Source organism: Rattus norvegicus, chromosome 1, assembly GCF_036323735.1.
Source record: "Rattus norvegicus strain BN/NHsdMcwi chromosome 1, GRCr8, whole genome shotgun sequence".
Classification (NCBI taxonomy): domain Eukaryota; kingdom Metazoa; phylum Chordata; class Mammalia; order Rodentia; family Muridae; genus Rattus; species Rattus norvegicus.
The window spans coordinates 239,572,827-239,600,527 of NC_086019.1; the positions used below are offsets into that span (position 1 = coordinate 239,572,827).

General features: G+C 44.3%; 1 protein-coding gene across 28 annotated transcripts in view; it reads right to left on the bottom strand.

The window, feature by feature from the left end:
- Positions 1 to 27,701, bottom strand: part of Sgms1 (sphingomyelin synthase 1) — a 271,205-nt gene that overhangs the window by 162,836 nt on the left and 80,668 nt on the right. For all 28 annotated transcript variants that reach the window (XR_005487755.2, XR_010053998.1, XR_010054000.1 and 25 more), the window contains exon 3: positions 3,631 to 3,719. The gene's annotated coding sequence lies outside the window, so the exon portion shown is untranslated. The remainder of the gene's footprint in view (positions 1 to 3,630; positions 3,720 to 27,701) is intronic.

The following is a 27,701-nucleotide window of genomic DNA, read 5'->3' on the forward strand; positions in this document are numbered from 1 at the left end:
TTAATAAAACTTGCTTTAAATGTGATTCAAATTGGTGGAGTTGGTTTTTCTGGTGAATCTCAAGACAAACATTAGCTTTCCAGATACTCCTAAAACAAAAAAGGGCCCTGGGTCTGTAGTCTGGAGAAGTTATACCTTGAGATTCCAAGGTATAATTATCAAGTGACTTGGTAGGTCAGGGTGAGGTGAGACAAGGTTTTACTATATAGCACAGATTGGCCTAAAACTCACTACAGAGCACAGGATGACTTACAAAATGTAGCAATCCTCCTGTCTCTGCTTCCCAAGTGCTGAGACTATAACATGTGACATCATGCTTAACTGCATTGATGTTTGCTTGTTTTTTACTGAGATACTGATTTACTATGGTGACTGGACTGGGTTGGAACTCATCAGCTAACATCACCCTCCTGTGTCCACCTCCCAGATAACCAGGATCTACAGGCAATGCCAACCTGGATAGCTTGTATTTGTTAACTGAGATCTTCTCAGATAAAAGCCCCATTTGAATTATTAACCAATAATCTAAACTCAACTTACACATCAGGAAAGAAGACTACAAACTCATTTAGAACACTAAGGAATTTGTCAGGCACTATCGAATATAAGGTATGAAATAACCATTTATTGTTGGTTAAAAATATGAAAGATAAAACAAAGAAAGCCGAATGATAGCATCAGAGACATTCTCACGAACTTGAAAGCAGAAATATGAGATTTTTAAAAAGAGAATATAAAATTATTAAAAGTAGGAGCTCTAGGAAAATTCAATACAGCAGAAGAGAAGATTATTGAGTGAGAAGTTACATCCTGAGGAAGGTAAACATCAAACAGGAGCTGGAAAGATGCTAAGAGGAAAAGGAAGCGCCAACATCCATTTAACCAGAACTGGAGGGCTTATAGAACAAGTGGGAGACGGTATTTAGACCAATAGCGACTAAGGCGTTTTCAGGACTGATAAATGACAGAAATCTGCAGATACTTGAAATGCACAATTAAAAACAAGGCAAAAAAATCAAAAATCAAAAAACAAAAACCATGTATACCACCAAAGATAAGTCCAGCGAACACAAGACTTAGCAACACTGACAGTAAAAGCAGCAAGTGCACCATAGGACAGTGTACTTAAGAGGCCATCCAGAAGCAACTGCCAGCTGAGAGGTGGAAGGGTGAGATTCACACATCCCGGAAACCAAAACCAGGAGACTCTCAGCCCAGAACCTTCCAAAGAAGGCGAGGCAGATGAGAAGAAAGGCACAGGATGGGAGAGAGATGGAAGGCATGATAAAAATATACAGTTAAAAATAATACTGCCCTTCACTAACATGTCCATTTCTTATGGTGACACAATTATATATGTTTTGACAAAAGCATCTAAGATCAGAAAGAACAGTGGCCCTGTGAGGTTTATATTATTCTGGAAAGCAGCCGGAATGCTTAAAATGCTAACTGAGCTTTTCAAGTAGCCAAGCAGACACAGAAAACTTTCAGGATGGCTATTAGAAGACAAAGTCAACACATGACGAGAAAGGGAAATTGAATGAGAACACACACCAACAGAAACAACGAAAATGGACCACACTGGAAAAAACATTCCATTATATCCCAATAACCAAAACAGAAACACCACACCCACCACCGTGCATGGAAAGTACAAAAGAAGCCAATGCAGCCCACAGGAGGCTGAGGCAAGAGGAGCTGAAGCTCTGGGCAGCCTGGACCACAGAGCCAGACCCTGGCCACAAATGGAGTTGTGGCCAGAAGAGGGGAGAAGGGACAGGCTGAAAGCTTTGCACTGAAACTGTGAGCTCTGTTCCCCAAAAGAGAGATGCTTAGTCTCATGGTTTATCAAGAAAAGCATACTAAAACATAGAACCTCACACCCACTGGGATGGCAACAAAAATACCAAAGATTAGAGAAAGTGAGGCCGTGGATGAGCGGCAATAGATCTCGTTTAACTGGAGATCTGGTTTTAACAATAAGAGTTAACTCACTATAGTTATATATAAAAATCTCACAACACGCCATTCTCTCTCTCGTCCCCCTCCCCCTTCAAGACAGGGTTTCTCTGTGTAACGAACGTGGTTGTCCTGGAACTCATTCTGTAGACCAAACCCAGATCAATCTGCCTCTGCCTCTCTGCCTCTCTGCCCCTGCCCCTGCCCCTGCCCCCAAGTGCTGGGACATCACCACAATATATCACACTTATCAAGTCTGAAAATAAGCAGAGCTTACCAATGCTGTCTCGATGTGTACAGTAATTATACCAGGCATTGTAGTTATGCTAGGCTGGCAATTAACAGTGATATAAAGACACCATTTAGGTCAGGAGCTAGCTATTATGTTCTAGTTTGTAGTGATACATTTTTCTGAAAATATTTCTTGATCCCGGAGAATCTGATCTTTTGCTGGACCTTGCAACCAAGTTAATAATTCTGCTCAAAATCATTTAAGACTATGCATTTGGCCTGCTGTCCTACTGTGTACTCAGCCTGTTTAGTTTAGCCTTCCTTTAAGAGAATAATGTAACACACTTTACTATGTCTGGGATTGTCCACAAAAGCTTTTGCAAACTAAGCTAAGTGCCTTCCTTTAATCTTAAATAATGTGCTCTCCTATGCCCAGGCCTAGAATAATGTGTGTGTGTGCATGTGAATGCTGTGGTACTCACTGGCTGAAAGCAGTTGCTAAAAGGTTGGTGAAGAACCTTAGAGCAAATAACCATCACAAATATTGGAAGTTCATCAGGGTGCGTCTTGATAACCATCTCTAGTGTTAAATGTTCTTTTGGGTCAGCTGGGGTCAGAAAATTCTTCCCCTTGTGAGACTCTGTTAAAGCTTTTGTAAAGTAGCCCTCCTCCCTTTCCAGGTTCTGTCATTTAATGAGTTCAGAACAAAGCCTTTTGTAAGGGATAGGCCCCAGTTCAGACACACAGGAGGCACAGCCCACAGGCAACAGGCACAGACACCCATAACAGGCAGACTGCAGGCAGGCCAGAAACTACAAACTACACACAGGAGAGAGAGGTGTGAGGACGACGGTGGAGAATTGAAACTTGGGGTGCTCTCGGTCGAGCTCATCCACAGAGAAACTGCTCTGCTCCCCATTTTTTAATGTGACATTGACATATTTTGGTCCTTTGAGTTATCTTTATGACATTGACCAATGCACTTGGTGGAGGTCTCTATTCCACCTCGCGGGCACTGGGGCAGCAATGCCATTCGCTGCCCAACCTCAAAGAAGGAAGCACATTTGCTCACTGTAATCCCCTAAGATAAAGACTCCAATTGACAGCAAACCTGGATTAAAGCAGTCTGGCCCTGGATGATGTCCCTCAGCCTTCCTGGAATCTTTCAAACGCCTGCAGTTTATATGACTCAAGAGGAGGTTATGTCCCGTCTGTGCCCTTTGTCTTTCTGCCTAGCCACTTTACTTGCCTCCTCTAATTTTCTTCCTGACCCTCCACAAAATGCAATGGCCGATTTTTCCTTGAGATACCAAAAGGGCCTGGGCATTCCCTCTCCGCCACCAAAGTTGGACACTCAATCCCAAAACAAAGGAGGAGGGGTTACAGGGACCTCCGATCCAAGGACCTCTGAGAATGCGTGAGACCCAGGGGTTCACTTACCCGTGCTGTCTTCTGTATACCCTCCTCTGTGCTCCAGTGGCAGCGCCCTGCTTGAAAGATCACAGCTTCTTCGGCCACTGTAGCTTTCCCTAGAGTAACAAAGTCAGGAAATAAGAAAGAAATCAAGCAAAGGATTAAAGGCACCCACTGGGGAAAGAAACTCATTTAATCAGGTAAAATTCCCACCATTAAGAGGAGAAATGACCACCGAAACTCAAAAACATCTCTAACTTAGCCTGAGCCCCTTTCTCATCTCTAATCAAGACTCTTCAGTAGTAGGCTGATGTTTGTAGAAGAAGTCATTCTGATTTACCAAGAACGCTGCTGTACATTTCCTTGCAGTGACTCACAGCCTTCAGAGGACAACACTTCTATTCTTGAGCATACTCTTTGGAAATGAAGCAGTAGCTCAAGTTTCTGAAGGTTAGAAAACCTGCCCCCAATCTACTCAGCTAAAAGGCATCAAAGAAGAAATGAGAGGGGCTGGTATACAGCTTAGAAGGCGGAGTGCTTGCCTAGCAGGCCAAAGCCTTGGGTTCAATTCCCCTGTATGCTGAGACTCTTGACTTCTTGCCTTGATCTGCTGATCAACGTTCTCACCCAACAGATGCAGAGTGACCAAGACACTGCCACAGTTGACTTAGAAAAGCAAACCTTGCATCAGAAAACCGAGAGGCAATTCAACCTCTATCTTCTCCACACACCCTCCCTCCTCTCCCTGTAAGTCATATTCATCACTGTTCAACGTTTTAAATCTTTTTAACTTGAGAATAATTTAAAAATCGACAGAAAAGTTGCAAAAATAGTCCTACAAAGAACACCATTGCAGCCCTTCCCTGAATTTGTTGACTGGAGAACACTGTTGCAGCCCCTCCCTGAATTTGTTGACTGACACTTAGCCCACTTCCCTGAATATTTGCTTGGTTTCTTCCATACACACACTGAACACTTTTGTCTTGAGCCTAATGTGACAGTCTCACACACTGGTGCTTTTTCTTTAAACACTTCAGAAAGTATTCCCAGAGAGTCGGAATGCTCTAACATAATCACAATGAAGTCACCAACTGGGGACCATGGACACCAATGCCTTAATCCATTCCATATTCAGTTGCCTTAATGATTTTTTAATAGCATTTCTTCCATGACAGGATCCAGCCCAGGGATAGAAAAGCATTCCACCGCTGCTTTTCTTTAACCTGGAGGACACGCCCCTTTGTCTTCACAACCCTGAGAAGAGTGGAGCTCCTCCCTTTTAAAATTAATGGAGCACTTCCATTTTCGACTGTCTGACCTTTCCTCTAGTGATTCTGGTTGAATCAGAATGGCTTGTGTCTTTCTCAGCCAGAAAGTTCCCTGAGATGCTCTCCGAATATCACATCCGAAAGTGCAAGTCTAGTCTCATCCTAAAGTAATAGCCACTTTATTCAATAAAAAGAAGTCGTTCCAGGGCTGGAGAGATGGCCCAGAGGTTAAGGGCACTGACTGCTCTTCCAGAGGTCCTGAGTTCAATTCCCAGCAACCACATGGTGGCTCACAACCATCTGTAAAGAGATCCGATGCCCTCTTCTGGTGTATCTGAAGACAGCTACAGTGTACTTACATATAATAAATGAATAAATTTTAAAAAAAATTAGTCACTCTATTTCTCCTTGCAACTAATACTTCATCTAGGGGGAAACATTTTAAGACCATCCAAGTATCATGTCCTACCTCCAAATTCCCCTTTCCCACCTCTGTAATAATCTCAATACTTGAAAAACTGAGGCAGGGGGATCATGAGTTTGAAGCCAGCCTGGGATATATAGTAAGCTACACAAGATGAAGGAAAAGACAAGAGGGGGAGGGAGGAGGAGGAGGGGGAGGAGGAGGAGGAAGAAGAAGAGGAGGAAGAGGAGGAGGAAGAGGAGAAAGGAGGAGGAGGAGAGGAGGAGAGGGAGAATGAACGAGGAAGAGGAGGAGAGAGAGGAGGAGAGGGAGAATGAACGAGGAAGAGGAGGAGAGAGAGGAGGAGAGGGAGAAGGAAAGGAGAAATTTTCCTAGGTACCATGATGCATGCCTGTTGCATGCTTTCTGTCATGACAGTTGCAGCAATCTGCCTCCAGCATTCTTTGCACATTGCTACTCATTCATCACCAGCCGTCTTCCTCATCGAGTCCTGCTTTTCTTATGACCCATCCCTACACGGCCCCTGTACTGCACAGTGGCACTCAGACTTGGCCAGTGAGAGCTCCTTCAAGCTGCCTACTATTTTTGACATATTTATTTTTCCTCACTTTTATTTCTTTACTTTCTCCCATCAAAAATATTTGGGACTTATCCTGAATATGTCCTGTCTCTGTTCTGGATGAGGTCATTTCTCCAAAGAGTCCTCGGGTCTTTTGGAGGAATAACAGAGAGCAGGAATCGGGATGACTGGTTTCCAGTCAGTCAGTCATTTTAAATATGAGCCACATGCTCCTTTCTGTCATAAAGTAGATAATTCAAGAGGGCTCGTTTCCGTTGTGGCACCTAACTTATTGGTAGATCCCACCAACTTTTAATCAAGGTCTACACTGGGTTAAGATGAACCTACTTCAGTTATATCCCTATTGCAAGCAAGTGGCCTTCCCCTATGGTGTTATCCTTATCCCCTGACACGCAGTCGATCCAATTTGTTGATGGCATGGCTAACAGGCTCAAAATTCCTAATTCTTGGAAACACAACCCCATTTTTCTATTTCCCTTCATTACCTGGAGGCAATTCCTCCCTGCCGTGCACCATCTTAGAGAGTTCCACTCTCAGTGCTTCCTTTTCCCTTACCTCGCTGAGCAAATTCCAGTCTCTGCAGCCCTGAGCCTACAAATCTGTTATCTCCTTGCTGAGCCCCCAGGCTCTCCCTGTGCTAGTCATGTCTGTTTTGGCAGAAAACAGACACAGGCCAAACACCAGGACAGGACAGCAGGTTCCTAAAGGTGTCTTCTAATGAGTCACAGTCTTGGCTGCCCGTTGTCCACTGCCAGGGGCCTCATGGATGGAGAGTCTGCACTTTGTATGAAAATGTAAGGTCAGCTTTAGCTGCCTCTCACTGTTTCCATGCCTCTGGCATGAGGTAAGGCTGTGCTGGGAACGAGGAAGGATCAGACCTATTCGGCCCATTTTAACAAGGTCGGTAAGCATTCCAAAGAAAGTCACTTCCTGGCCCACTCTCCCCTCAGCTGTGCACCTGTTCCTTTATTCTGTAAACCCGCAGTATCCAAATCACTCTCGAGGACTGAAGTGATTCCAGATGAGATGACAAAGACATGCTTCTCTTCGTTCTAGAAAGCAGACACTCACTGCACGGCTGTTCAGCACTCCGACAGCGAGCTGTGTTTCCATGACTCTTCCTCCAAGTCACACAGCGAGGGTGTCTAGCCAAGACTAACAAAGCTGGTTGCTATGGTTTGTACTTCCTGTTTATGTGTGCATACTTAGGAACAAGTCACTTTCTGATGTAACTTCACATTTTTGTTTTTACTTCTAGTCACACATATCTACAAAGATTAAAAAAGGATCAAGAAAAAAGAAAGAAAAAAATTGTAATCCCAGATACAAACTTAACTAGAAGAAAATTGGAAGAAAAACTATTTTCATAACATGCTATAAGGAAAGAGAACTTTGCAATACTAGGAAAACAGAGAACTTGTCTTTGTCTTTACCTGCTCAGAACATATGGATCATACTCACTCAATCTCTCTCTCTCTCTCTCTGTGTGTGTGTGTGTGTGTGTGTGAGAGAGAGAGAGAGAGAGAGAGAGAGAGAGAGAGAGAGAGAGAGAGAGAGAATATCACAGCAGTGGTCACTTAACACTCCTGACCCTGCAGGCTTTTCTCCCAGTGAGAACTCCTCACTGCGGCCAAACTATTCCCTGCACGGGAAGCCTGGTTTTTCTTTGGTTTTGCTTCAAATGGCCCAGAACTTAAAAAGCTAGTGTGATGGATCAGTGCCAGCCTGCCCGTCTTCTAGGACCCTCAGAGCACTGACTCACAGGTCCCTCTGAATCTCCAGTGGAATCACGCCAGGCCCCACCTTTTGTGAAGAACCTCTAGCCTCTCCAGTGGAGCATCCTTCTTTCTGCTTTTCCTCTTGGTAACCTACTGGAGCACTGCAGCCCTGGGAATATTTTGTGATCACTTCTGAAGTGGGCTTACTGCGCTCCCAGCACCTGGCCGCCTTTGTAATAAATAAAGGCAGAGCGATGGTGTTCACTTGTACTGGGCTAGGCATGGATGAACACTTGGTCTCCACGAGTTCTTTCAAGTGGATGCTGCTACCCTCAGCTCATTTCCCAAGTGAGCACACAGGCAAGGAGGTACAGTGACGTCCCAATGTCACAGCCAGCAAGTGGAAGTGCTTCGAGATACTTCCCTAGCAATAATGTGAAATATACTCAGCCGAAATATTGACAGGATAATGACAAACACAAGGAAAAGTCCCAGAACATCGATGGTGAGCTCAGGACACACTGCAAGGACAGGAAGACTCAGCTCACCAGAATCCTCCACCAGTGCTGAACCCCGTAAACGAGGTCCACACTAATTCTCAGAACACAGGCGACGATGTGCTACCGGGATAGCCTCTCTAGTGGAACGTCCTTCTTTCCACTTTTCCTCTGGGCCAGCCTGCATGACAACCCTGGGGAACATTCTGTGATCACTCTCTAAAGCGGGCTTGGTGCTGGGAGAGATAAGCAATTTCTTTCTTTTTTTTTTTTAAAGATTTATTTATTTCATATATGTGGGTACACTGTCATTGTCCTCAGACACACCAGAAGAGGACATCGGGTCCCATTACAGATGGTTGTGAGCCACCATGTGGTTGCTGGGATTTGAACTCAGGACCTCGGGAAGAGCAGTCGGTGCTCTAACCACTCAGCCATCTCTCCAGCCCTCTTTTTTTTTTTTTTTTTTTAGCAATTTCTAAAACACAGAAATATATACATGAATCAAAGGAAAAAAACACAACAGTAAAAATTGAAGATCTGCAATTCACATGGAAAACTTAATCTAGGGAAAAATCAGAAAACATGAAACAAGGAAACCCCACTAACATTTTAAGTACCGCTCTGCTATAATAAGCTATAGACAGAATTTTTATATTTCCAAAGGTTAAAAAATGGAGAAATGAATAAATCTTTCACTGTAAAGTATGAGAATTTTAGCTTCAATATAAGGACTTGCCCCAGAATGAGAATTTTAAACTAAGTAATATGTACTTCGTGTATCCACAATATCAGGAGAAAGCCCGGAATAAATGCCTACTGTTGCCATGGCCACAGCCATGTCACAGACTCCAAACCCTCGATCACATGGAAAGTGACAAAGCCCCCCAATCCCCAGGCTGAGGTTCAGGGGAGCCGAGGCCTTCTTCCAGTCCTGATATGGACGCTGGTAAGTGTGCATAAAAAACATCCATTGTTGGGGGTTGGGGATTTAGCTCAAGGCCCTGGGTTCGGTCCCAGCTCCGGAAAAAAAAAAATCCACTGTAGCCCTCCCACCCCCATATTTATTTCTAGACATGCCCCTACCAGGATTAACTAAACCTGCCTCCAGGATCCAAGTGTAGACCAGGCACCCGCCTTCCTTACTTTCTGTATGTAGTAACCTCCTCTGTGCTCAACTGTGTGCACTGCCCTGCTCCGTCCACTCAACATATGATGAGCTCACTGAACATCCAGAATGCTACAGTTTCTCCCTCAGAAAGCCCAGGCCACCGGACCCCAGCTTTGCTGTGTCCCTCCCTGTGTTTGTCTTTTCTTCGTTCCCGCGCTGCTATAGTCAGATCCCCACCCCCTTCCCCAGAACCATGCTGCACACAGTAACAGTCCTGTGTTAACTACCGACAGGCTAACCCTCGATGTTGATATTTCAGCAGAATATGCAATTCTGACTTATGGAAGTCTCAACAATAACAGGAAACATAACCAACAGTTGAAAACTTTAGACGACAGACCACTCATTAGGGGAAGGCCAGCTCTGAGAGGGCTACAAAAATCTCCCTGATTCAAAGCACAATCTCCTTCCAAGAGTAACACACACACGATTCACAAAGTCTGAAGGGAAGTGACACTTGCCTTGGGAGATTCAAGGACCAATCCAATATGTTAACCACAGGTATTTCCACAGTACCTGTTTCCCAGCAAGCACTTAATTATTAGTTATTGGTACAAACAAATAATTGTAACCTTACTCTTGTCAACGTCAAGCTATCCTATCTCAGAGGCTATTAAAGAAGGAGGCAGGAAGGCAAATAGAGCTTCACAACGAAAAAATAGTGGCCATGTGCTCAACCACACAACTAGTGCACACTATCCACTGTCCCAACAGAGTGTCACACAACATCCAGGCTTCTTCGTACGCATCGAGCAGATCTCTCCATCTCCACCCTCCCTTCTCACCCTTCCTGTCCCTCCTTTGTCCTCTCTTTATTTCCCTAAACAATTTCACCTCTACTTTCATTTTATATTTTTAGACCTCATTTTTTGTGACAACATAAAAAGATGTTTTTAGGAACAAGAAAATGTATTTGTCTTCTGAGGCTGGCATATAAAATCCATGTAAAATTCTTGTAGTACGATTAACTCTAGTTGCACCCATTCTTCTCATTCTTCTGCTAGTGGCATAACTCCATTCTTTTTCTTGTGGTGCAGAATAATTGCCTTGTGTGTCTGTCCACAGTGTTTTCAACCCACTTCTCTGTTGCTGGACCCGTATGTAGCTTGGTTCCACAACTTAGCAGTTGCGTGAAGGGTCGTGATGCACTTTGACGTGCAGGCACCTCCAGGAAAAGGTGACGGAGAGTCCATCAAATAAAGAGCCAGCAGTGGCCGGGCTGAGTCAGCTAGAAGATCTGTATGTAAATGTTATGAGCGATCTCCGTACCTGTTTGCATAATGGCCAGACAGGTTTACATTCCACCAGCATGGTATAAGAGGCTCCCTTTTGCACACATCCTCACTAGAATTTGTGGTGTTTTCCTAATGACTGCCTCTGACTGGGGTGAGATGGAATCTCATTTTTAATTTGTATATCTCTGATGATGAGTGAGATTGAACATTTTTATGTTTTTTAATACTTTTTTAAAACTTCATATATGAATACACCATCTATATCACTCTAGCTTCTCTTTCTTCCTCTTCCAACTCCACCTGTGTCCCTTTCCCTCCCAAATTCATGACTTCTTCATTAATTATATATGTGTGTGTCTATGCACATGTATGCACATGCACAAACATATGTATACATAAAACATATGTATATATAATATATATGTACGTATACACACAAACACATGTATAAGCAACTCACTGAGTCTATTTTGCATTGCTCATGTGTCCCCGGGTCCAGGGATGACCACTTGGGATTGAACCTATACAGGAGCTTGTTCCTGCAAGAATTGATATTTGCTCTCTAAGCAGCCATGGGCCATCTGTCACTCTCTTCACTGAAGGGTGAGACCTTGTGGAATTTTTCCTGTCCACCACATTGATACATCAACTGGTGTTGTCATTACACTGGTCTTGTGCAGACAAACCGTATTGGTGAGACTTAGGGATGCACTTTTCCTGTCGTGTCTAGAGGGCATTATCTAGCAGCAGGCATCCTGGCTCCATCTTCCTCGATGCCCCCTGAACCTTCAGTGTAGGGCTTACACTGCACATCTCTGCATTTGATCAGTCGTGGGTTGCTATGGCAGTCTCCATCTCTGTGGTAAACAGAAGCCTCTTTCATGAAGAGTATGTGGCAGGCTGGGTCATGGACCAACTGTGTGTGCAGGGGCTAGGCTGTGTGACATGTGTGTTGAGGTTGGCATAGATGGGTGAGTTTCCAGGTAACTCCCTTGGCTTGGTAGGCCTCACGTGTCTAGTGATAATAAGTACTTTATCGTTTGTAACTGCTCACTTTACTAGCCGGTTTAGTGGTCAGGTTGCTTGATTCCTTTCCTGTGTGTGTTGAGGTGGGGTAAGGTCAGCCTTGGGTGTCTCTCACTAAACCAGAGCTTACGCAGCTCAGTTGTCTGGTCAATGAACTCCAAAGTCCTGATGCTTCCACTTCCTTTGTACTGGGGTCACAGATGGGCACGGCCACACCTGGCTGTCTGTGGGTGCCAGGGATCTGAGCTCAGATCACTAGGCTTGCGTAGCAGTCCGTCTTTGGATGCTGCTCTTCCGTCAGGAGTATGACTAGTAAAGCTTTCTCTCATTTCTTATGCTAGTCACTTAGTTAACTATTTCTGTTGCTAGACAGAAGCTTAAATTTCAGGAGCTCTCACTTAATGGGTGTTGACTTTATTTTCCTTAGCAATTCAAGGCTTATTCAGAAAGCCCTTTTCTCAGCGGTTCTCATCTTCCTAGTGCCGGGACCCTTTAATGAAGTTGCCTCATGTTGTGGTGACCCCAACCATAAAAGTATTTTTGTTGCTATTTCATAACTATAATTTTGTGACTAGTATGAGTCATAATGCAAATAACTGTATTTCCCTATGGTCTTAGGTAACCACTGTGAACGGGTCACTGTGACCCCTAAATTGAGAAGCACTGATTTGCAAATATCCAAGTCTTAAAGGAAGGGGCAAGGACGAACGTCACTCTGTCCATCCTGAGATGCTAATTTCTGCTAATACTTCCAGGGTATGGATGACAGATGCTGGAGAGAGGAGGAGAGCCTATGTAGGTATCCTTAGATATGTTGACTGTCAGCTTCAATACAGGCAGGTGGACACACACACACACAGGCTACAGAACAGACAGGCTGAAAAAGGTAATGCCAGAGTAGGCATTAGTTATGGCTGTCAGGGAAGCCTCAGACCCAATTCCTCTTTGAAATGTAATAGTTATAGAAAAGTGGGCTCATAGGAAGTCAACTTTTCTGAATCATTATGACTTTACTTTTTACTATTGTGCACAAGATGCATGTGTGGCGGTCAGAGGACAACTGTGTGAAGTTAGCGCCCTCCTCACACTGTTGTATATATTCAAGGGCTTGAATCCTGCTCTCCAGGCGTGTATGGCAAGAGCCCTACCCACTCTCTGAGCCATGTCACCAGTCCCTAGTATTATTTGTAAATGAGCAGTCTATACTCAAGGGGAAAAATGCCTCCCAATTCCCTTCACCTATTCAAAATATTTGTCAATATTTTGAAATACTCACAGGCCAAAATTGTCTTCTGATTTCCTATTTCAGACCGATGAATCATATATGTAAGAACAACCTGCTAGCATTGTGCTTGTATAAAAGGCACAGAGAGGAATAAGACTGGGCCAGCTAGTTTACTGGAGAGAGAATGTAAACAGATAATTATAGCACCATATAATTAGTGCTTTGGCAAAGCAGAACTGAATGGGAGAGGGTCCAGAGAAGGGGATGACTAATCCTGCTTATCCCTCCATACCACTTAGTAAGGAAGGAGGGCCTTTCCCCTAATGACCTTTGTGATTTCCTCGTCTGATCCTCATTAACTTTAAAGGAAACACCACCCCAGTGTGCCGTTGCGCCATCCACACCTGCACACTTCCTTAATAAACACAGGTTAAGCAAGTTGTGAAATTAAAAACCACAGGGCCACATGAGCTGCCTATGCAAATGAGCTCTACCAAGGTTTCTGCCCCTTAGATCGCTCTACAAAAAGTTCCTGCCTTCCTACAGTCAACTAATACAGTATATGTTTCTCTATTTAAAAAACCTTCAAGCCCCAGCCATATAGATAGTTGATCTAAATTTAGGGTAGCACCATTTAAGAGTTCATGTTGTTTGGGATGGGAGACACTCAGTAGATGAAGTGTTTGCACTGCAAACATGAGAAGCAGAGTTGAGATTCCTAGCGGCTAACAAAGCCAGGCAGGTCCGGCTGCCTGTAATCCCAGGGCTCAAGAAGCCAAGAAGGCTGAGCAAGAGAGCATGCCTCAGGGCTGGAGAGATGATGCCTCAATGGCTAAAATCACTGGCTGCTCTCCGAGAGGACCCGAGTTCAGTTCCCAGCACCCACCTGGCAGCTTATAACTGTCTGGAACTCCAGTTCCAGAAGATTGGCCACCATCACACAGATACTCTGACGAAACATGAAAATAAATAAATCTTAAGAGAGAGAGAGAGACAGACAGACAGAGAGAGAGAGACAGAGAGACAGAGAGAGGCAGAGAAAGAGACAGAGAGAGAGAGGCAGAGAGACACAGAGACAGAGAGAGAGACAGAGAGACAGAGAGAGAGGCAGAGAGACAGAGAGAGAGGCAGAGAGACAGAGAGAGAGGCAGAGAGACAGAGAGACAGAGAGAGAGGCAGAGACAGAGAGAGAGGCAGAGAGACAGAGAGAGAGGCAGAGAGAGAGAGACAGAGAGAGAGAGAGGCAGAGAGAGAGAGAGAGAGACAGAGAGAGGCAGAGAGACACAGAGAGAGACAGAGAGGCAGAGAGAGAGGCAGAGAGACAGAGAGACAGAGAGGGAGACAGAGAGGCAGAGAGAGGCAGAGAGAGAGGCAGAGAGACAGAGAGACAGAGAGGGAGACAGAGAGAGAGAGAGAGAAAGAGAGAGAGAGAGAGAGAGAGAGAGAGAGAGAGAGAGAGAAAGACTGTCCCTCAGTAAGTAAAGTGAGAGAGCTAGAAGAAAACCCTGACATAAACCAGTGGCCTCCACAGAAATACATGTGCCCACATATGTGCACCTGAACACATATTATATGTGTAAAAATAAAGTTTCTTATTTTAATTTAAAATGTTTTACCTGTAAGAAATACATGAGATTGTAGGTTTTTATTTTTTTAAAACTACTTTAATGCTCCAACCTCCCTTCTAGCCCACTGACAAAAGGTAGGGTAGAAAAATGGCTGATAGGACAAGGGGATGTAGATGATTTCAATGTGTGATGTCTGCAGTACAGTCCACTAGCAAAACACCAAACACAATCAGCAGGATCTGCTCGATCCAGAAGTAACCATGAGGCTCAGGCAATGAGCACAAGTTTGCCAAAGCAGCCAGAACGCCATCAGAAGTTCTCTGGTGCACTTCTTTCTACGAGTTCACAACAAGGGAAGATCAGCACTGAAAGCAAGGTGAACCAATACAACAGCGTCACCAGTGAAGACCAGTGAAGACCACCGAGGAGAACCAATGCCAGAGCAAAGTTAGATCACAGAGACTTTTCATCCTCAGCACTGAGAAATGGCATCCCTCTGTCCACTGGCCTGAAGGCCAAGCAAAAGCAGGTGTCAGACGGTTTCCCTAAGTAAGCATAAAACTCAGGAAAGGGTTTGAGAAGGACAAAGTTTTCTCTCTCTCTCTTTTAAAATGAAAAAATAATAATTTTAAGGTTGGGAAACTTTTGCTAAAACACTCCTTTTCAGCATGCTGTATCCATCCACTGTTCTAACTTAACATTATTTTTATCATCTTCCCAATGGCAGGATATGTATCCTGACACCAACTTATAGTCAGTAAAGATGAGAAGAGGAGGGAGGAACGTGGCTGCTGGTATTCTAATGCCAACTGTGTTCCCCCCAAAAAAACTGTTTTCAGGAGAACATCTGCACATAACTTCTGGGAACCTGCCCCAGTTGGTTCTGATTGGCAATAAAGACGCCAACAGCCAATATCTGGGGAATACAGACAGAGGCGGGATTTTTAGGATTCTCAGGTTTGGGACTTGGAACAGGGGAGAAAAAGATCTGCCATGCAGGGAGAGCGTGCTATGCCATGCCTGAGAAGAGTGGAGGACAGAGGCATGGCCACCATGTGAGGGAGCAGGAGAGCACAGCCCAGAGCACGGCCTAGTTGGGCAGCCCCATGGGTCCAGAGCCGCTAGCTGTCTTAGTTAGGGTTTCCCTGCTGTGAACAGACACCATGACCAAGGCAAGTTTTAAAAAAGACAACATTTAATTGGGGCTGGCTTACAGGTTCAGAGGTTCAGTCCAGTATCATCAAGGTGGGAACATGGCAGCATCCAGGCAGGCATGGGGCAGGCACAGCTGAGAGTTCTACATCTTTTTCTGAAGGCTGCTGGTGGAAGACTGACTGCCAGGCAGCTCGGATGGGGGTCTTATAGCACACGCCCCCAGTGACACACCTACTCCAACAAGGCCACACCTCCTAATAGGGCCACTCCCTGGGCCAAGCATATTCAAACCATCACAGCAGACAAAACAGAACATAGAATTAGTAAGTAATAACTCAGGAATAACCACGTGGAGGTTAGGCAGTGGCCCCACTATTGAATTGCTTAAGGCATATTAAAATAAAAAGGTTGTGTGTGTTTCATTCGGGAACATAAACCTTGGAGCAGGTAGGTAAGCACGACTCTGTGGATTTATTAATACATACTTCAACAGAGGAAGGAAAAGAGTACAAGTGCTTGATAGATAAAGACTCATATGGTTGCTCATACAGGTCAACTTTAGCATGGCTGAGGCTGAACCAGTATAAAAACTAGCCACTCACTACTAAGTGGAGTCCCCACATCACTGAAAATAGGGTTTACCTAAAGCTGAAAGTCTTTATATGCTCATTTCCCTACATGCACCCCAAGGAGAGTTGATGGCACCCACTCATCATACCAAAGCATCTCGGCTACCAGGCCCTTGCATAGTTATCCTGTCTGAGTGCCCCTATCGGGGTATTGCATCCATAACAATCCTGCTATCTCTAGATACTCTTGGGATGTGCCAAATAGACTTAAACCACAGCAGCAGTACAATTAGGCAATACTCTTTTCTCTTCAAGGTAAAGACACTGAACTAGGTACGGCAGTGCATGCCTAAGTCCTGAGCACCTCAAAGCTAAGGCAGGAGGATCAAGCTCAAGGAGAGTCCTGGCTATAGAACCGGAAGCTGTGTAAGGAAAAGGGAAGAAATAAATAAGAAGAGAAGCCGATAACTGAAAACGAAGGGCCCTGCAGTTGAAAGACGAAGACCCAGTAACCATTTTCCAAGACTGTAAGCCAAAGCCCCAGACCAGACTCCTACTAGGGAATGCGTTGATTATGCTCACGTATACATGAGCATATCACGTATATCATGTAGCAGTCTGAGCTATTGTTTAAGCTTCGGGTGTGCTAAGGAGTTTTGGTTTATGGTTGCCTCTGTATCTGGCCAAATTCACACGTTCAATCCTAGGCAAGGAGCCCACCTTCCTCTATAGCTACATGGATCAGGTTTGGATTTCTTGGACTTAAAATGACAAGAGGATAAACTGATGAGTGATTCCTCTGAAGTCCTGAGTCATTGTCCTAACTACTTGAACACTGAGTAAAACGGTGCTAGGTCCCAATACTACGCACCAAGACCAGCACAAATCCAGCACGAACGAACACTATAAGGTTGAACAGACATGTAACCGGAAGCAACACGACATGTTTCCCACCAAGTCAGCACTTGACTACAATAAGGTGAAGAAGGCTGTGCTCGGGAGAATGCTGTCACTGTACCATTTCATCCACTCCTACTACAAAAATTCAAAACTCCATAATTTCAGTCTAAGAATTTAGGAGGCAGCCATACAGAAAATACTATGCACATATTAAACATTATTTTCACACAAGAAAATTAAGTATAATACTAAGAGAAATACAAAATAGTCGTTAAAGTATCAAATATACAGACATGGCCACATAGCAAAAGAAACGAAGCTGACAAAATGACAGTCGCACAAGCCAGTCTCATTCCCTTCCAGATCCTCGGCAACTCTGAGAGTTCCACTCACTGTCGCACATAGACAGTACCGAAAACATGACTTTCTCCATTGAAAACCACCAGTGTCAATGGAGGAAGTGTCTCAGCTATTCTTAGGCAGTGGGCAAATGTTCGCTAAGAGGTCCCTCACTAGGTTGAAGACACTTGTTGGGACCTGGTAAGAAGCCACTTTCATCCCTTTGCTGTTGTAACTTCAGATGTGGCCTGAAAACTTAGTGACTAAAAGAATCTGGTGTCTCAAGCTTTGTTCAGATGCTCAGTCTTAAAACATCTGGAAGCCTGGGCTCTGTGGATAGTGATGTGTCAGGCCAAAGGTCTTTCACCCTTCCAGGGGACCCTGATTCCCACATCTGCAGAAGCAAACTGTTAGACAAACTTCATTTTGGCCTGGCGATAAAATAAGAGTCTAGTGATCTAAGAAGTTCATCAGACAGAAAGAGGAAACATTGTTGCGTATCCTTGACTGTAACTTATTCAATGCCTTGACTGGGATTGCCTTCTGAATGGTGTGCTTGGCCTTGTTCTACCAGGATCATGGGGTCAGGGCAGTGGGAATGTTTTATCTTCTTCGTTGTTTGTTTTTGAGGAATGATCTCATGTATCTCAGGCTGGCCCCATCCTTACTTCAGCTTCTGATCCTCCAGCCTCCTCGTCGCTGTTGCTGACAGCGCAGGCATCCATGCCACAGTTGGGGATCTTACCCAGGGCCACGCGCCTGCCAAGCGCTCTCTCTATGAGCTAAGCGACATCACTAACTAGCTGTTGTCGTTTTCTTTTAAATCTTCCAAATGATGGGTCTCATCAGATGAAGGGGGTGCGGTTTCCTTGTTCCTGCTGACCTCAGCAGAGCTTCCTTCCCAGGCCTGGATAAAAATCTGTGCTCAGTCTCCTTATGTATCAGATACCACTGGGGACCTAACTGAGCTCTGGGGCTTGAAGAAGAGCCTGCTCCACAGGAAGAGCCTGAAGTTCCACAGTAAGCTTGCCTCAGGGATGGGCAAGCCAACAAAACAGAACCCAGCTTTGCTTGAGCTGCATCGCCAATGCTATCACTTACGTCAACAAAGGATGCTCTGTCTTCACCCATCCGAATGCCACACTTTAAATGAATTTTTCACAGTTGCCGAAGACTGGCCACACAGATTATCATTCCTGTATTACAAGGAATTTTGTTGTTTCCTTTGTTCTAGTCCCTTCTCAGTCAGAAGCCCAAACAATTGCTTTCTTTCTTTTATTTGAAGATTGTATCATTTCTCCCCTCCCTGCCTCTGTCCAAACCTTCCATATACCCTTCTCCTTTCAGTCTTTCAAATTCATAGCCTCTTTTTCCAGGAACTATTGTTATATACATATGCATATATGTATATAAACATATATTCCTAAGTAAAGAAATACAACCTGCTCAGTCTGCATGTTACTTGCTTGTATGCTTTCAGGATTGAGGACTTGGTATTGGATAACCAATTGGTGTGCTCTTTCCTAGGGAACAGTATTTTCCCTGCTCCCTATTGAAAGCATCTGCTTCCAACATCTTTATAGTTATCTGATCTCCAAGCTTGAGATCCAAAAACGGAATCTAAGATATCAAGTCTTACTTCAGAGTTATATCCTCTAGACTTTATAGTCATTTCTGTGTTACAGCTCGAACAAAATCACAGCAGCCAAAGAGAGGTGGACCCTGCAGGTGCTGGCTCTGAGACTAAACCCATGTTTCTCCCTGGCCCATCGGCCCAGGCTCACGGATAATCCTGGTTCTCAGTTCCAAAGAACAGACAAAGAGCCATACTGACTTGAGGCTCCAGAAGCCTCCCTGCAGCTTGTGAGGGCAGAGAGCCAAGGCCAGACGTGGGAGTCAGGGGCCCTTCCTATCCTAGCCGTGATACAGGCTGCCCCACCCTGTTATTCTAAGAGGAAGCTGGCTGGAAATCCTGTACCCTCATTGTTTTATTAATAAACTTTAGAAGAAAGCTTTAGTCAGGGAAACATTCTCACTTGGAAAACTGAGAGGCTAAGTCCCCAACATTCTTATGCTTCTTGCTCACTTTGATCATCTGAGACTTTAAAAACAAAAACAGACTCCTAGTCCATCTCAGTGTGGTGAGTTGCTGATGACACAGTAGACAGACAGCTGTCATTATTGTGTATCCCCACCCACATCACAGTATTCTGAGTTAGGGAGTAGGTAGACCTCACGTGGCTTGCCCCACAGAAATCCAGCTGGAATGAAGACCCATGAACAGAAGAACCTTCATTTACAGGTGAGAGGCAGACTTGTCGTAAGCATAAAGTCAAAGTCGGTCTCTCTCCTTCCCCCCTTCTCTCAACTCACCATGTAGGCCAGCCTGGCCTTGAACTCACAGACATCACCCTCCCTTTGCTGCTGCCTCTCAAGTGCTAGGAATAAAGGTATGCACTAGCCCCCTCTGGCTCAAAGGATGTATACACTTAATGAAACGATTCGCTAAGATAGCTTTATGGCTTCATGGATCAACCCTTAGGCTAGAAATCTGACTTCTGAAAGACATCTTTCACACCTCAAGCAACCTCTTCTGGGATAAGATAGTGAGTTAAGTCTAAGGATACTGGGTGTTCCCCGAAATACACCCACAGATGGATGAAAGACCTCTCAATCTCAAGTTTCCTAGGCAAACACTAACGCTGCTTGGCTGGTGTGGTTTCTACACTGTCTTGGACTATGTTAATATTCCTTTTTCCTTTCCACAGATGAGCTGGCCCAAGTCCTCCTCCTATCACTCATTCCTAATCACACACTCATTTCCTCTGTTCAAACTGGGATGAGAGGGGCAAAGAGCTCCCTGGAACCACTAATGTGTCCATTTCAGATGACTGGCTATTTCATTATTTTGAATTAAAAGGACTAGATTCATCAAATTCTTTTGGGGAAAAAGTTGCCAAGTTATCCATTCATTTGAACATAGTTTTGCCTACTGCATTAAACTCCTTTATTAACAGAAAGCACACTCATGGATAGCTCTATAATTAATAAAGACCATAAGGGAGGCCCCAGCATGGACCTCCACTGAAGATAACCCAGTGAGCACTATGACAGATGTCCTAAGCCCCGTGTCCCCATCACTATTGGCTGCAATGTTCTCATATCTCACTGCAGTCTGCTCATCAAACATCCATGCCAGACCTGTTCAGCATGGCTGGAACAAATATACAACAGTCTATTAAATAAACAAATTAGAGCCTATACTAGAAGCTGTCTGGGTCACTTCCCATGGTCACTGTGCATCTTCAAAGCCAATCATTTCCATAGGAATAACCCCTAGAAATAAGCTCCCTGGAGACAGAGGATTCAGGAATTGTTCCTCATTTAGTTACAAGAGGCCTTTGGGGAATGGGGGCGGGGGGGGGGGGACAACTTTCTGAGTCATTGTAGCATTTACATTTTTCTCAACCAACTTTGGCTGAATTCCCCAGGTCTGATCCTGATGCTTTAACTGATAACTAAATTTGTTCCAAATTACTGTAATCTGTTAAGACGCTGGTCATCTCTAGGTAACAAGCTATACTGCCTAATGTAGCATCTCTATCCTTTGACATAACCTGACATCTTTTGTTGTGGTGGTTGTTGTTGCTTGAGTTAGAACTCATGTAGCCTGGGGCAGCCTGTTTGCTATGTAGATGAGAATGAGCCTGAACTCCAGTCTTCTTGTCTCTACCTCCCCAAGTGCTGGCATTACAGGTCATACAGTATCTTGCCCAATACATTCTTCTATTACTATATTTTAAGTCACATTTGTAACTGAATGACTAGTAATAATCACCAAGTGTCCCAGGATCCTACACTTACCTTATTTAACTTTCAGATCAAACCCTTTCTGTAGCTTTCTAATAATGGACAAATGACCTCTCTCCAAAAGCAAAGCTTCAGGGTTAAAAGGCTGTTTCAATTTACAAACTCTCCCTCTGACTGAGGATACTGGCGTAAACTGCTTAGCATAACGGCTGTTCATTTTTATAGAACTGGCACGCCAATGTAAGAACGGGCTATGGTTTTTTGTAAAAGTATTTTTTAAGTGGGACTGAAACAGCTCAGGATGATTCTCTAGGTCAGAACTCTTGCCCACATTTCAACCAGGAAGGGAGAACCCAAAATGGATGACGCCATTAGCATCCGAGCAGGGAAATCATCCAAGAAGCTTCCAACCTAGTCTTCCTGAGCATAATTAAGCCCACACTGCCTACATCCAATGAGCAACTTTGTCAGTGCATGTTATGATGAAGCACAGAACTAGACACAGACAGTGCCATAACTCTAGATGAGGACTGAGGAACATATACCATTACATACTCTGTGAGCATGCTGACCACTACAAAGGTTCATACACCCGGGGTAAGCATGGCACCCCATCCCATCTAGACTATGTTTGTACTTGGTGAGATAGCCCTAGCACCCAGGATGTGCCAGGAACAGTGTACACCCTGGCATGCATGGTAAAGTGGGTACCACAAAGGCAATCTGAAGAAGCAGCATGAGCTCTGTCATGGATGGAAGACAGAACCTATAAGCTTCTTCAGAGTCAAGTCCAGGACCAAACCTGTTATGAATCAGTTTCTCCATACCTTTTCCTCTTTTCTGAGGTGATTTCTTGAGCTCATAAAACCAAAGCTGGACTCACACAAAAAAGCTAGTGTTGGGATTGCTTCTTTTTTGTTACTATAGAGACAACATCTCACTATGAGGTTCTAGCTGACTTGACACACAGTATGACCTACACCAGGATGGCCTAGAGGTTCACCTGTGTCAGCATTAATCCCAAGGACACTACAATTGGTCCTGTCCTATTTAAAGTAAGTCCATTCCTTGTACTCTGGGCAGCTAGGGAAGGCTAGGAGGCTATAAATACCCTGGGAAATATAAAAGGATCAACCAGCTTATTTCTAGTTTTTTCTAGAGAATTCCACTCAGCTGGAGAGAAAAGATCAGACCCTCACTTCCTTTCTGCCTGAGTCAGTTCTCAAAGGGCTTCCATTCTGAAGGCTGGTAGACACAGCCATCTAAGAAAGGGTTTCCGGGCTGGAGAGATAGCTCAGTGGTTAAGAACGTGGACTGCTTGCTCTTCTAGAGGTCCTGAGTTCAAATCCCAACAACCACATGGTGGCTCACAACCATCTGTAATGGGATCTGATGCCCTTTTCTGGTGTGTCTGAAGACAGCTACAGTGTACTTATAGATAATATTAAATCTTTTTAAAAAGGTTGATCATCTGGATTTGGATTGGAAAGGGCACTAACGTATTCAAGCTTAGTCACAATCAATATTGGCACTTTTTATTGATGGGCAGTTTTCAGATGACAACTTTATGTATGGGTGAGAGGAAAAGACTTGTGAGCCTCCTCAAATAGACCCTGCTCAAAATTTAGCAATGATGCTCTGCACACAGGGGCCCTGGCTCTCTAGCTTCTGCAGCGTATTTAAAATGCAAAGTGCTAACTAAAAAGGCAAACTTCTGGGGCTCAGAAAGTGTGACTCAGTAAGCAGTAGAGGTGGGAGTTGAGGTTTTATCTTTTACTGTCTATTGTGCTAAGTACAGGCCCCCAAAACCTGGAGTCTGTACATAACCCCTGGGACCCTGTCCCCCAAGTTAATTCTGACTGGTCAATAAAGATGCCTGCAGCCAATAGCTGGGTACAAGAGTGATTGATAGGTGGAGTTGAGTTTTCAAGGGCTTGGGTCAGAGGAGAGACTACAGAAGAGAGAAAGAAAAAGCTGCCATAGAAGAAGAATGACAGAGGGATGGGGAGAGGGGGAGGGGGAAAGGGAAGGGGAGGGGAAGGGGGAGAGGAAGGGGGGAGGGGGAGCCACCATGGGGTAGGAGTAAAGGAATCCATGGTCCTGTGTGCTGGCCAATTGGAGCTAAGAGCAGCCCATATGGAACATAGAAATAGTGAGTGATGGCTTGGGGCTATCGATGGGAAGGCAGATTCTAACAGCATGGAGGCCAGGCAAATACCTAGCTATTGTGCGGCCTAAGGCATATTTAAGAATATAAAGGCTGTGTATGTGTCTTCATCCAGGAACAGAAATGGTTAAAGGCAGGTATAAACCCCACCTGGATTTTTAATAATTATTTACTATACTTGGGAATCTGCAATTGGACTTCTGCCATATGCCACACCAGTGATTGGTGTCGGTATAGAATGACACCCAGCCAAGTTAAAAGCTGATATTGTCTTCTTGACAGCTTATATTCTATCACTCTGAGATGGACTCATGTCTTAGGGTTTCTATTGCTGTAACAAAACTCCATGACCAAAAGCATCTTGGGGAAGAAAGGGTTTATTTGGCTTACACATCCTAGGTCGTGGTCCATTGAGTTAAAACCAAGGCAGGAATTGACTCCCCCAGAAGAATGCTGCTCCCTGGCTTGCTCCCAGTGCCTTGCTCAGACTACATTCTTCTGCAACTCAGAACAACTGGTCCAGAAGCGGCACTACCCACTGTGGGCGAGGCCCTTCCACATCAATCAAATTGAGGAAATGCCCACGGAGATCCCCACAGGCCAATCTGATAGAGGTGATTCCTCAATTAAGGTTCCTTGTTTCAAGATGACTATAGCTTGTTTCAAGTTGACAAAAAAATAAAAAAAAATTTAAAAAAGACTTCTCATTGGCCAAATTAAGTCAAATGGAAACCTCAAAAATGACCTTAAAAATTAACTAAATATTAAAAGAATAAAGTAAAACCCTAGGGTTGGAGGGATGGCTCACAGATTAAGAGCACTTGTTGCTCTTGCAGAGGACACCAATAAAGCTCTCAGCAATTGCCTATAACTCCACTTCCGGGGATCCCTGAGGGTTTCTACATGAATGTGGTATACATAGACACTCAGTCCCAACACTCATGCACAGACACTAAATCTTTTTTAAAAATTGATTTTAAAATCAGATAAACACTGAAAGAAGACTGGAACCCCTGTTGTATGCTCAAAAATAGATAAAGTAATCATTAAAATGTATAATGACATATATATTTAAACTTTACTCTTTAGGCTGATCACAAAAGTATTCATGTCAAAGCCTGTTGTATGCAATCACACGACCCTGTGTGAGGATGTTTTACTTTGCCTGTATTGCTTTATCCTCATGAATACATGTCAGCTTTGTCTTTTGTGAGTCATCTGACTTTTGTGACTTGGCATAAAATCCAAGGAATAAGAAGTTGGTACAGGTCAATTCAGGGGGTTGGGATATCTCAGTGGTGACGAGTGCTTGCTTACTGCACGTCAGAGGAACCAGTTTCAGTTCCCAACACCCGGGTTGGGTGACTTGTCATCAGTTGTATCTCCATGTCTAGGGGGATGTGATACACTCTTCTGGCTTCCATGGGTCCCGGAACTCACATGCACGTACACACACACAAATACACATGCATACACAGAACTAAGAGTAAGAAAATAAATCTTTAAAAAAAGAGGTAATATAAGAGTGTAAACACCTAAACTCCAGATGAAGGAACGCTGTGCCTTCAGAAACAGAGAGCGTAGATCTACTCCATATCACATGCCTATTTAGGTAACTCAGTGGCCCAGAAACACCTTTGAGAGAACAACTCTAGGAAAGCTCAGGAAGGCAGCGTGGTCTATTAGCCATGGCATTTGGGCCACACACAATGGACAGGCCACTTCTCAGACTTTTCAAGCAGCACTTAAAATATTCATAAATATCACTACTTTCCATCCTTTACTTAAGAACTACCTCATGCCAGAGATCCTATTCTATATACCATAGAGTAGGCTACCAGAGGGCAAGTGAGGAGCAATAATAGGGTGGTTTCTGACCTAAGAAAGACCTTAGAAGTGAAACTCAATGGGGAAATTGAGAAAGAAATAGCACCAAGCAAATGGACACAGGAAAGGGGAAGTGTAGAGACTATTTCAAAGGAACTGAAATCAGTCACCACGGCTGAATCCAAGCCATGGAAAAGGGGGTGGAGGAGGACCATGGGGATGCATGGGTAACCACCAAAGTATATGTGCTTTTGAGGCTATGAAACTATTATTTCAACCAACACGCGTGACTTTAATTTCTTCAACTTCTATTTTTAATGATAGAAATGCTCTAACCTCCCTTGTGGCCCACCAGCCACCAGAGGTAATGGAAAAGAAAGGATACAGGGGAGTGGACCTGTTTAGAAATGGTTCTTTGAGACAAATCCCATCTGCATTGTCAGGAAATCAGCAGTTTAGTTCACGGGAGACAGCAGCCCAGCTCAATACACTCACAAAACTTCACAGATATACCAGCGGTCCGGTTAGGTAGAGTCGGGATAGCAAACAGTAACCAGCAGTGTTGTCATTACCTACCAGAGACAGCCAGGCCTTAGCCTGGCTCGAGTCAGCAGCAGGGACGCAGAGGGACACTAGGAGAAGTTCTCTGGGCTGTGCCTCTCGCAGGGAATCAAAGATCAGCGAAGAGTAGAGTCCAACAAGTATTGCACAGTTAGCTCTATATACGCAAGCCACGTTCTGTCTCCATCACTGTCTGTCCAGTCCAATTTATAGCCCTCTAAATATCACGTGTCCTCTATGGGTCTTGCCTCAGCACGTGCGTCTGTCTTAGCTGATATCACTACCAATTAGCCCAAGCCAGCAGAAGCAGCAGAAGCCAAGGCACACCAGCACCACACGTTTTTTGGCAAGTTTCTCTCTATGGAATCCCCGAAAATGGAGCTCAACTACACATGTAAGGCAAACGATACATGTGTGTCTTTAGTGAAGAACCCTTCATCACGTGTCCTTTCACGTGCTTGCTTTAGCAGAACATCCTCTCACCTGTGTCTGTTTCAGGAAAACACTCCTTCACGTATTTGCCCCAGCAAACTATCCAAAGAACCCTTAAGTCTCCACTTCAAACATATTGGGAAGTTTAGTACTGACTGGGTATCGGAGGTTTTTCTGTTGATGTTTTAGGGTAGGGAAATCTGACTGTCCTCAGCCAGGTAGCAAGACCAGGGTTAGAAGGATTAACTGGTTAGCGTACGATGCTTTGAGGAGGTAGAACCACCATGGACTTGCTTCAGGAGAGGGCAAAGGAGAGGGAATGGATGGGAGCATAGCACGAGGTGGCTCTCATGGGAGAGCTAGGACATGAGGAGAAACCGAACACACTGAGAATGCTAGATTTAGGAAAGAACTGAATTAAAAAATGTGATGTTTCAGTCACAGAAAAAAATTAAATATACAAGGTCTTTATTTTCTATCTTTTAGTCAAATTTTATACTAGTGATTTTACACAAGAGATTGACAGAATTCCACAGATATCACCATGAAGTTTCTCATTTCCTAAATGCCAGTGCTTTCCCAGCTTTATTCCTAATCTCATAGCAACATAAATCAACAAACAATGAAGCTCCCACTATTAACATTTGGGGGGAGGGGTGGTATTGTTTGGTACTTGTGTTGTCGTTGTTTTGAGACCGGGTCTAGCTCAAGAAGACCTCACATTTAGGACCACCCTGCCATAGTGTGGTGGGATTATGGGATTTTTAGGCATGCTTCACCACACCTAGCTACTGAAAATTATATTTCAAAGAATATTGCAGGGACTTGCCTGATAAAATATGATCCATACATGTCAGGCCATCACTTGTTGAAGACAGTATTGCTGTATGTGCCTTTAAATCCTAAGGAATGATACCCAGAGCTCAGGCTCTACACAGACCTTGAACCACTGCAAATAGGTCCCTGCCTATGTGCGTGGCAAACGCCTTACTCAGCTAACTGTGGTGTCTGGCCATACAGAAGTTATGCTAAAGGTCACAGGCATCTGTTCCACGTTGCCACACTTAAAGGTGATAGGATGGAGGAGAGGGCTAAGAGCCTTGAAAATAAAGATGCTGACCCCTGGAGGAGCAACGTGCCCTAGGAGACGTTCAAGAAGAGGAAGTCACTTGTATTCAATTCAAACAAGAGAGACCAGACAGAGCCATCAGAAGGAGGGTTAGCCTCAAATGTCAGGTTCAGCCAGCAGTTTCCTCTCCAGGTAACATACAATCTCCTAGAAACAAGCCATGGCTCCTGGCAGCCCCTTTCACTCAGGAGAGGTTCTGTTCTTGAATGCCACTGTTTACATGGCCTAAGGGTCCAAGATTCTGTGCTAGAGGCACAGGAACAGAGTCAGGAAGCAAAATAAATAGGAAGCTTTTTCTGAGTGCTAGAAATCAAGGCCTGAACTAAAGGAGAGGGAGAGAAAGAAGTGGGAAAGAAGTCAAATCACCCTTTGACATGTGCCACAATCCTTTTCTAAAAAAAACTAAAGACCGATAATGCATGCTTTCAGCAAAGTAGAGGGACCCAAACTCTAAATATAAAAATCAAGCTCGTTATTGGCATACAGCGTTGAAGATG